The sequence below is a fragment of the Etheostoma spectabile genome, chromosome 9 (assembly GCF_008692095.1).
Source record: "Etheostoma spectabile isolate EspeVRDwgs_2016 chromosome 9, UIUC_Espe_1.0, whole genome shotgun sequence".
Taxonomy (NCBI): domain Eukaryota; kingdom Metazoa; phylum Chordata; class Actinopteri; order Perciformes; family Percidae; genus Etheostoma; species Etheostoma spectabile.
Window position 1 is genome coordinate 17,898,732 of NC_045741.1, and position 9,522 is coordinate 17,908,253.

The 9,522-nt window shown below is 41.0% G+C and overlaps 1 long non-coding RNA gene across 1 annotated transcript in view; it reads left to right on the top strand.

The window, feature by feature from the left end:
- Positions 1-4,141: 4,141 nt before the first annotated feature.
- LOC116695714 (uncharacterized) overlaps positions 4,142-9,522 on the top strand; it is a 15,386-nt gene continuing 10,005 nt past the window's right edge. The window contains exon 1 of the long non-coding RNA XR_004333541.1: positions 4,142-4,223. This is a non-coding gene — a long non-coding RNA (uncharacterized LOC116695714). The remainder of the gene's footprint in view (positions 4,224-9,522) is intronic.

A 9,522-nucleotide genomic window follows, 5' to 3' on the forward strand; every position in this document is an offset into this window, starting at 1 on the left:
TCCTCATGGGGGTGACAGACACTACACACTATAGCTTTAATGGATGTTTGTTCTTGAATGACAACTCACAACTTTCCTTTTTGTGCCCCAAAAATGTCGTGTTAGTACAATTTTGTTAATATAACTCAAGAAAAGGACTGTGGTTGTTTAAAAAGGAAATGCAAAGATTCAAATATTGTCATTTAGTGAAATTTAGTGTGCAGCAAGATCTAAAAACTACAAACATACACAACCCCCCCCAGATGCCAACAGCATTATAAACACAACACAGGACACACATCAGAACATCAATGGAGACACTCCTTTACACAAAGCCAATGACAGGATCCAATTGGACAGTACACAGGTCAGTGTGTCATAATGAACAATGACAGGAATAAACTCATAAATAAACATATACTATGTAAAATTTAATAAGATGTCACTCCAGTGAATTCAGGTTTCTAATAGCCACAGGAATAAAAGAATCCCTGGCACGTCTTAACATAGGTAGCCTAAAACGGCGACCTGAGGGGAGCAGATTAAATTCCCCAAAGAGTGTGTGATCATGGCAGTTTAAAATCTGATTAGCCTTACCCCTAACCCGTTTATCATATATATGTTGTAGCTGAGGTAGCTGTACCCCAACCACCTTAGACGCAACGTTTACCAGCTTTGTTGGTCAATTAAAGACCACTGTACCAGTAATCTTTGTGTTTCCTCCCTCACAAATTGCAAACACACAGTCACACCCACTAGCATGCATAAGGTTCTGGCAACGTTCACACACACACACAAACATATGCACACACACCCTAGAGCCCTTATGACTGGGTATGGTGTCACACACACACACACACACACACACACACACACACACACACACACACACAAACACACACAACACACAACACACACCACACACACCAACACACCACACACACACAACACCACACCACAAACACACACACCCCACACCACAACCACACACACACACACACACACACACACACACACACACACACACACACACTTTGGGAAAATAAAACTATTCAAAATGCAAAGTACACTTTCTCTTGTACTTCAGCTATTACCACCACCAAAACCCCCAAAAGATTTTATTTTGGGTAACATTTACCCAGTCTATTGCCCTGTGAAGTCATATTAAGTGACCTTCAACAAGTGACTTCATAATTACAGAAGAGCATGTAAGGTGTGCCAAGTGATCTTCCTTCATCCGCGACCAGACCTAAACATCACAGAGGAAAAATAATAACAACTGATATGTCTATCTCTGACGCAGCGTGGCAACTGGATCCAGATGGAGGGAGCATATTATTACCGTTTTATTGGGAGATATCAAAACAGAAAGGTACATTCCAGAAACCCTTCACTCAACTGCCTGTTGCTTTTGAAATAAAAAATTAAAGTTGATATTGTTTGTCTGCTGTTTCTCTTTGTTTTCAGTGAGATGGACGCAATGCACTCCGGGTAATGCACTGAGGTATTGATACAAGCAGAAAAGAGCAAAGAGAAGGGCTAGACAGGCTGAGATAAGGTAGCTTATACCTTAAAGATAAGCTTTAAGGTAAAAGAAAAACTGAAATTCACTCAAAAACACGCTCCCTCAACATCTGCACCTAACTGTGGCCTGCAGGAATACACGGCCATAGCAAAACCAAAATAGTGCTCACCCAGCTTTTTTAATTAAAAAACAAGATGGAAGCAGCCCCCCTCTCTCTCCCCCTCCTGCTTTGAATGTTGCAGCAAACATCATGCCGACTCATTTTTTAGACTTAGGGCAGTGCGTGAATACCTGAGAACTCAGTTGACTTATAGCGTTGCCACTCTTTCATCCTTGAAAGGCAATCTCCTTCTTTTCAGGTCAAGCTCTCACTGTGTGCAACCAGGGAGGCTTTCAGAAACCCCTCCAGACCCTCCTCCTCCCCCTTTCCTTTCACCCCCTCTGACATCCTGGAACCACTCTTTGATGGTTCTGTATTTGAATCTTGCTTATTTCTCAGTATACATGAGGATGTTTAGTTATGTATATTTCTAAAAGTCCGTCCCTCACTGCTGCTGCCTCCACACACACAGTGCAAATATGCACTCAGACACACGCACTTTTATATTCTTCCTCAAAGAGATCACCGCAGGGTGCAGACATCCCATGTCCTCTCTCACAGTGTGTCACAGCCAGTGTTGAGTTGCAGTTTTCATCAGGGAACTGAACAATGTAAGTGTTGGCGGTAAAACCCACCGTTCCACCCCAGAGTCAGCTTTAGCCTGATTAGATCACTGCCGGGGGGGAGTTAGGGTTAGGGTTAGGGGGGTGCGTCTCCAAAAACAAGCTTACCCAGGCTCTGAGAGAGAGAGAAAAGGAGGTTTGGTGTATCCCACTTTGATCCGATGTCAGGAAGTATTCAGAGGCAGCTCCTGAAGAAAGCTTGAAGACAAGGCAAGAGCAATGAGAGTAAAGGGGACCTGACCACCACCGAACCCCCGGGTCCACAGAGGAGCCTCGGTGCCTGTCGGTTTTCTCACATACATAATATCACTGGGCAAGTATGACTGGTAAATGTGTGGGTATAAACTTACAATCGAAGGTTTAGATTTCAGTGATTTCCCTGAGTATGAGTAAGAAGTTGGCAGTTGGGTGAAGAAATAAGCTTACAGTATTGATACAAATCTAGGAATGCTGCAAGTCTTTTAAGTTTCAGATTACAGTTAAGTCAAAAGTCCTTGAGTACACGGCTACGATGGTTTGTGTGATAGCAGAAACCACATTAGAGTCCACATTCCTTTTTGTCCTTTGTGGCACATGTAAATTAAACAACTAGAATACACTGTATATCAATTACCACACGCACACACTCTTAGGCTCACGATTTGATTTTCGAAAAACGATTGATTAATAAAATGATTCACAGTATGTAACTTTTCCCATGAGTGTATGCATGTATATACATTTTACCAGGTATGGTGATTTATTACAGTATTTATTCAGGGTTTTTACAGCATAAAGAAAGTTTTGGCTCCCCTTTAAGAGGTTTTAGCCAGCGCCAAAGAAATATCACGAGCGCCAAAAGGTCTGATTTTCGGCAGCCAGCCTCGTTCTCATCCACAGTCAATACTGTACGTGTATTAGTGTATTATTGTACAAATTAGCTGTAGTAATAGCAGCAGCGCTTAAAGTGAAAAAGAATCCTGAGCCTGAAACTTTTTTTTGGGAGGGAAGGGGGGTTTGATTGATATGCACTCATTAAAGTTAATTTGACTGGCAAAACAGTTAAAGTCCTAACATTACACAATAATAAAAGTCATTTTTAAGAAGTAACTTTTTTGGATAAACTTTTACTTCTTCCAACCATTAACCGTTAAATTAAGAGTCAATGTAGATTTTCATATTGCAATAATATCCTACTGAATCTAGGGGTAGGAATCACCAGATGCCTCCCAGTACGATATCATCACAATACTTATGCCACAATAAGATATTACAGCAATTTTAAACATATTGCAATGTTCTGCAATATACTGCAATTTATAACCTTTTTTTCCCAACTTCTATTTTTTACCAATTTCAAATGATGTCCCCAAAAGGAAACTTTGTCAACATTTGTTTCATCTAAAAAGATACATTTCTCTTGTTCATCTCACTTCAATTTTATTGCTGCAAAATTGGATTGTCAAGCAGACAAACAGACCAACACATATATAATAATAGATCAATACTTGGCGCCTGCTTACTATGCTGTATCGATTTTTTTTCCCCGACCCTAATTGAATCATTGTGAAAACAAAACTTTCTAGATGTTGTGTTTGGCCAGGTTATCATCAAAAAGTTAATTAGTACATGATCATGATTTTGTCCATGTTGACATAAGTTGCTTCATGTACATTTATTGAAAAAAAAACTATGCTTTGTTTAGCTTTTCATATAGCTAGACGTCTAAACTCTGGGACAAGGCCATTATGTTTAAATAACAGTCATGCTGATTCCAGACAGCTTTGTCAAGGCAGTTTGGGTTTTAAAGACATTTTACACAGTGGACACTGTTAATGACAAATCATGTTCTGCTATGAACGTGCAAACACGTACTGTTTTTAATCACAAACACAGTCGGTCAGTGAAGGCGCAGTCGCAGTGGTCAATGCCGGTGCTTCCCGGCTCCACCCTTTTCCTCTCGTCCTCTATTCATGCCCAGCGCCATTTGTTTTTAACTCCTTTCTCAACTAAAGCTGTACCTGAACTTTTTTTAGCCGCGTTACCATGGAGACCACACACCGCACTCTCGCTTTTCGGCAGGGACACCCCCTACTTTGCATCTGGCTAGAACTTGTTTCATTGGTAGGTGGAAGTTGATTGATTAAACCCAGCGCATCAAAAACAAATCCAATGTGGCCTTTTTAATTCATTTATTTTTCTCAAATAGCCATAGGCCAATCCAGCAGCAGGCCTGAGTACTTTGAGCTCTGCGTTAGCTAGAGTTGCAATCTTCTCATATGATTGGTAGGTAAAATCAATTGATTCGAAAATATTAAACCGCATGCAAGTTCCCAAATGTATTTATTTATTTTTCCTCACGGCCGCACAGCGGAGATCCAGAAAAGATACCGTTATGCAATATTCAGACTAACAGGACATAACCGTATTATTTTCCTTGACGAGGGGTGTAACCTCACGGTTATAGTGACCGCATTTATCATGGTTTTAGGTATTATCGCGGTATTTTTAAAAGTGTGTTCAATCTGTTCAGAAAGCACTGATAGGTCTACACAAGCTGAAATTGTTCCAAAAAGTGTAACAGTGTTTATTATATTACAAAGATTTAGGCAATGGGCTTGTAAAAACTGGCTACTGAAACACTAGCTGGCTGTAGCTGGTGAACAGTAAGAACTTGAACCAGAGATGTCTGACTTTGACATCCAGGAAGACGTATTTAAAACTTGAATAAGTCACATCTATTACAGCACAAATATCCATAACTGAGCAAACAGTATAATACACCTTAGCTAAGCAAGCATGTGGCTCAACAGCCTAGTCTGTTTACTGGCAATTGCATGTTGCTAGCAAATTGCGCTATTATATATATGTTATATATATCCATATTATATTATCAAGGCGATAATATCTCTCTTTCTCCAAATAAATGTCATGTTGTAACAAGGGCTAAATGTATCCACGTCGTAGCAGAACACTTATTGAAATATGAATAAACATAGTCAACGTTTACACAGATAACGAGGCAGTAAAATCCATGATAGTTAAGCAAGCTACGGAATAGTTTTAACTTACGTTGTGGGCTAAGTAGCTACATAACTTCAAGTCTGAACAGAAAATAAAAACGTCTGTTATCCAGCTGCTACATTCTGTCCCCTTCTTCTGTCTGAGCGCAAATACTTGGCAGGAGATGTAAATGTAAATGTGCTGTATTTATATAGCGCTTTTCCAGTCTTAACAACTGCTCAAAGCGCTTTTACATCTACAGGAAACATTCACCATTCACACACATTCATACACTGTGGCCGGGGCTGCCGTACAAGGTGCCACCTGCTCATCAGATAAACATTCACACACATACACACTCCGGTGCGCCGCACTGGGGGCAACTCGGGGTTCAGTGTCTTGCCCAAGGACACTTCGACAATGACTGCAGGGGCGGGATCGAACCACCAACCTTCCGATTGGCAGGCAACCGCTCTACCACTGAGCCACAGCCGCCCCCTCAAATCAAAGCAATGACTCGTCACGGATTCGTCAATCATCAGTAGAGAGAGCTCAGTAAAGATCATCTCAGTAGAGAGAGCAAGTGTTACTGTCATAACTACACGCTTTTTTACAGGACTGATAAATGTCCTGAGTGCTGTCATCTCCTCCTTCCGATAGGATTCCAACAAAAACAATGAAACACACGTTCTAGGCTACGCAGTGCGCCTTCGCGGCAACTTCAGGAGCCTCGGTTGAAGCTGGGAAAGATTAAACATAGGGTTTCCACACCGTGGTAATCCACCGTGATAAGGATGTTTTAAATGAAAAGAGTAATTGTTACTCTCAACATTTCAACCGTTTCTACCATTTCTACATTTCGTTACATCTATATCCTTGACATAAATTAAAATGTTTTTACTACAAATTTGTGCCTGAAAATGTATCAGAATGCAGGAAATGAAGTTTTTGACGCTCAAAATTTCCTGTGGGAGGACCCACAGACCACCCGTTTCATGTGTGTCCCGCTCTAAGGCCAATTCTGAGCCAGGGAAAACCCTGTTATTATAAACAATTCTCCAACAATTCTCAGCTACCACCGCAAATACAATCTAATTCTGTGGGAAACACTGATTGGGTTTATCTGTTTTGTATGGATGATAATTATTTGTGGGTTTGTCACATGAAAAATCACTTTCACAACATACATGGCCATTTAGTCCATTGTTTATATAGGATTATTGACGAGTGCAGCTTTGAAACATGCTCAAGCAATTATGCAACATTGTCACACCTGTTTATCTGAACCTGGGGCACCCTTCGAGAATCACTGAGGATTCCCCACTGCGTTTCATTGACGGCAGTTGTCTCCGCTTGATGGCCGCAGGTTCAACTAGTTTGCCAAAAGAAACGGCACACTTCGGCCCCTAAGGCCAGTTGAGGAAAGAGACAAGGGTGTCCTGAGGAACAGACAGCATTCTGGCACTGGGCCCGTGTCAACATTCACACTTGGAGCCCAGGACCCAGAATGCAGTGATATCATTGGACTAAGGATTTTTACAGCCCAGCAGGCCCAAACACTATCAATCATATCCTCCGACACATGAGAGGTAATGACCAATGGATTGACCACAAATTCCGAAAAGGGAGAGTGGAAACTACAGAAAGTGTTGGAATTTCTATTAGCAATTATGAAACAATTCCCAAAAAATATATGTAGTTATATTATTTGATGATCCTGCGGCCAACACCAATCTAATCTGCATCAATAGCCTTTGAAATCTTATTTATTTTCAAGCGATTTGTGTTTTCATTGAAACCTGCAAGCTCCGTGTTAGGATAAAAACTCTGTAGAACTGCAGTGTGTGTGCACCAAGTGAAAATGGTTGACCACAACGGTTCATGTAAGCACTCCAAAGTGACAGTGCACAAACAAAGCTGAACCATGGAAATCAAGAAATTATGTGTTGGAAAGAATCCAACAGCTATAAACAGGTTAAACCACACCATACAGAGCGTGGGCTACAAGTCCATCTCCATCCTTGCATTCCTCTTTCTCTTTGGCCTGTGGAAATGTGGGGCAAAATCCTTATGCTGATATTTTTACCTGTTTCAACAAGACCTCTGATGAGATGGGCTTGCAGTAGAACCTGTCAAAGGTTTTTCTGGCTGTTTACAAAACCTACTTTTAACTGTGGGGGGAAAAATGTGACTGTTGGTTTCACATCCAAGAAAAATACTGAGGTTCTGGTTGTTCGCATGCTTTCCGTCCAAGTGAAGAGCAGTGTATTTTCAGAGCGCTGTAGCCAACGTTGCAGTGGGCCAATTAACATTACAGTAACACACCAAGTGAGAAGAGTAAAACCTGTGAAATAGAAGTACAGGGCGGTATAAAGTGCCGAGGGATTCATGCTGTTATGAGTCCCCACTTAGGATGTGGCTTTGATTGACAACGAGGACAAAATAAAGAAGATTTATAGCTGCATGGGATTCTGTGCTGTAGCAGACATCTGGTTTGACCGATGTTTATGTGGCTTTGCGGAGTAGTGAAGAACTTTCTGTGAGGCCGCAGATGAAAGTCAGAAGAGAAAAAGACGAGTAATGTTGTAGGTTTATCATGTCTGTGTTGGCCGTAAAACTTCTGTTGATGCAAGCTCCGTTTTATGTTCATGCTAAAAAGCAAGACTTCCACTCGATCCTTTAAGTCCCCTTCCACTCAAAAATGTGTTTTGCTTATTAAAACTTCACTTGATTGTTCTGCCTTCTTTTTGCAGAGTGATGCATGTGCAGAGTTTGACACTAGAAGGCTGTTTTGACATTCATCTGCTGAGGAAGGGGTAAGTTTGAGGGTGTGTACCTACAACATGATTTGTGACATCACAACTACTTTGAAAGCCAATCCAATATGCAAATTACACTTGTGTAATGTGGAGGCTTTAAACCATGTGAAATGCTAAGTTAACATATGAGAGTAGTATCTATCTTTCCACATATCGTTCTGCCAGAAAGCAAATCCCAGAATGTTGAAGTATTTTTTAAAGAAAAAAAATGTGAAAAAGCAAAATAAAACGGCCCTGAATTTTGTTCATAGACTACCACAATGTTTTATTTCAATAAATGTATCTCTCTGAATTCTATTAACTAGAGTAGTTGGACAACATGAAATCAGAGGTCAAAAACGGATTGTTGATCACCTTCCTAGAAACAGTGAATTACAAATGAAAAAAGATGTGGAGAGAAATCAAAAGAGAAGTGTTATCTATCGGAGGTCTGTCTTAATAGTATTTACTTAATAGTAATTTTTAAGATTTTGACATACACTCTTAGCCCCTCTTTCCAACGCTCTGCCAGGCCCCAGACTAGGCCAGCACGATTTTGGAAAAAATCTGACATTGCGATAGATTTTCCCCTGCAATATATATTGCAATATGAAAAAAGAAAAAGTGTTTTTTCAAAGATGACATAAATACCTTTATTTGGAAATAAATCATTGTTGACTACCGCTGTGATTTTGTAGGAGAGTGCATTTACATAGAAGATAAAAATGGGGGACTACATTTATGGCATCCCATTTTCTTCCGATGTTGTGCAGAACCCCACAGGCTAAAACAATGTTGCAGACTTTTTCTGGTGTGTATAGTAGGGTTCCTCCCCCCACCCCCACCGTGGCTCGTATGTGTAGGCTGCGTGTGCACTGTTGCAGGGCTCATAGAGGTCTTCTAAAAGAGCTAGATCTGCCATTGTCGGTAAGTGATCAACTGATGACTTCTCCTTCTCCTGTTACAAGTCCACACTGACTCGAAAACTTGCGTACACGAGTTCAGACCAGACCTGAGATTTATTCCGCCGCCTCCGCTCATGTTCAAATTGATAAATGCCAAGCTTTGTGTAGGAATCGGCGTACGCCCATCCTACGGCCGTTTTAGGTCGTACGCACGTTTCATAGATGAGGGCCAATGTGTGTACACCCAAAAACACACATTGTAAAGGTTCAGGAACACAGTCCAGTGAGCAGCTGGTTTGCTGAATTGTGATTAGCAGCTACAGGACAAGCCACTCAATGAGCATTTCCAGCAACAATTAGGGCCAAGCGTTTGTCTTCATTTGAGGTTTGGCTGTTAAATATGCCTTGGGGATTGCCACTTGACCCCAGGAAGTATTTTATGCAGCCACAGAAAATGCATTTTCCTTTTCTCATTTATTGCAACACCAATGGAAGGACAGGGCAATAATGATGAGCGGACTGGTTGCAAAAAGTGGAAAATTTCTTTTATCAGAAATACTATCTGTGATGCAGACGGACAAATGTGTGTGTGTGTGTGTGTGTGTGTGTG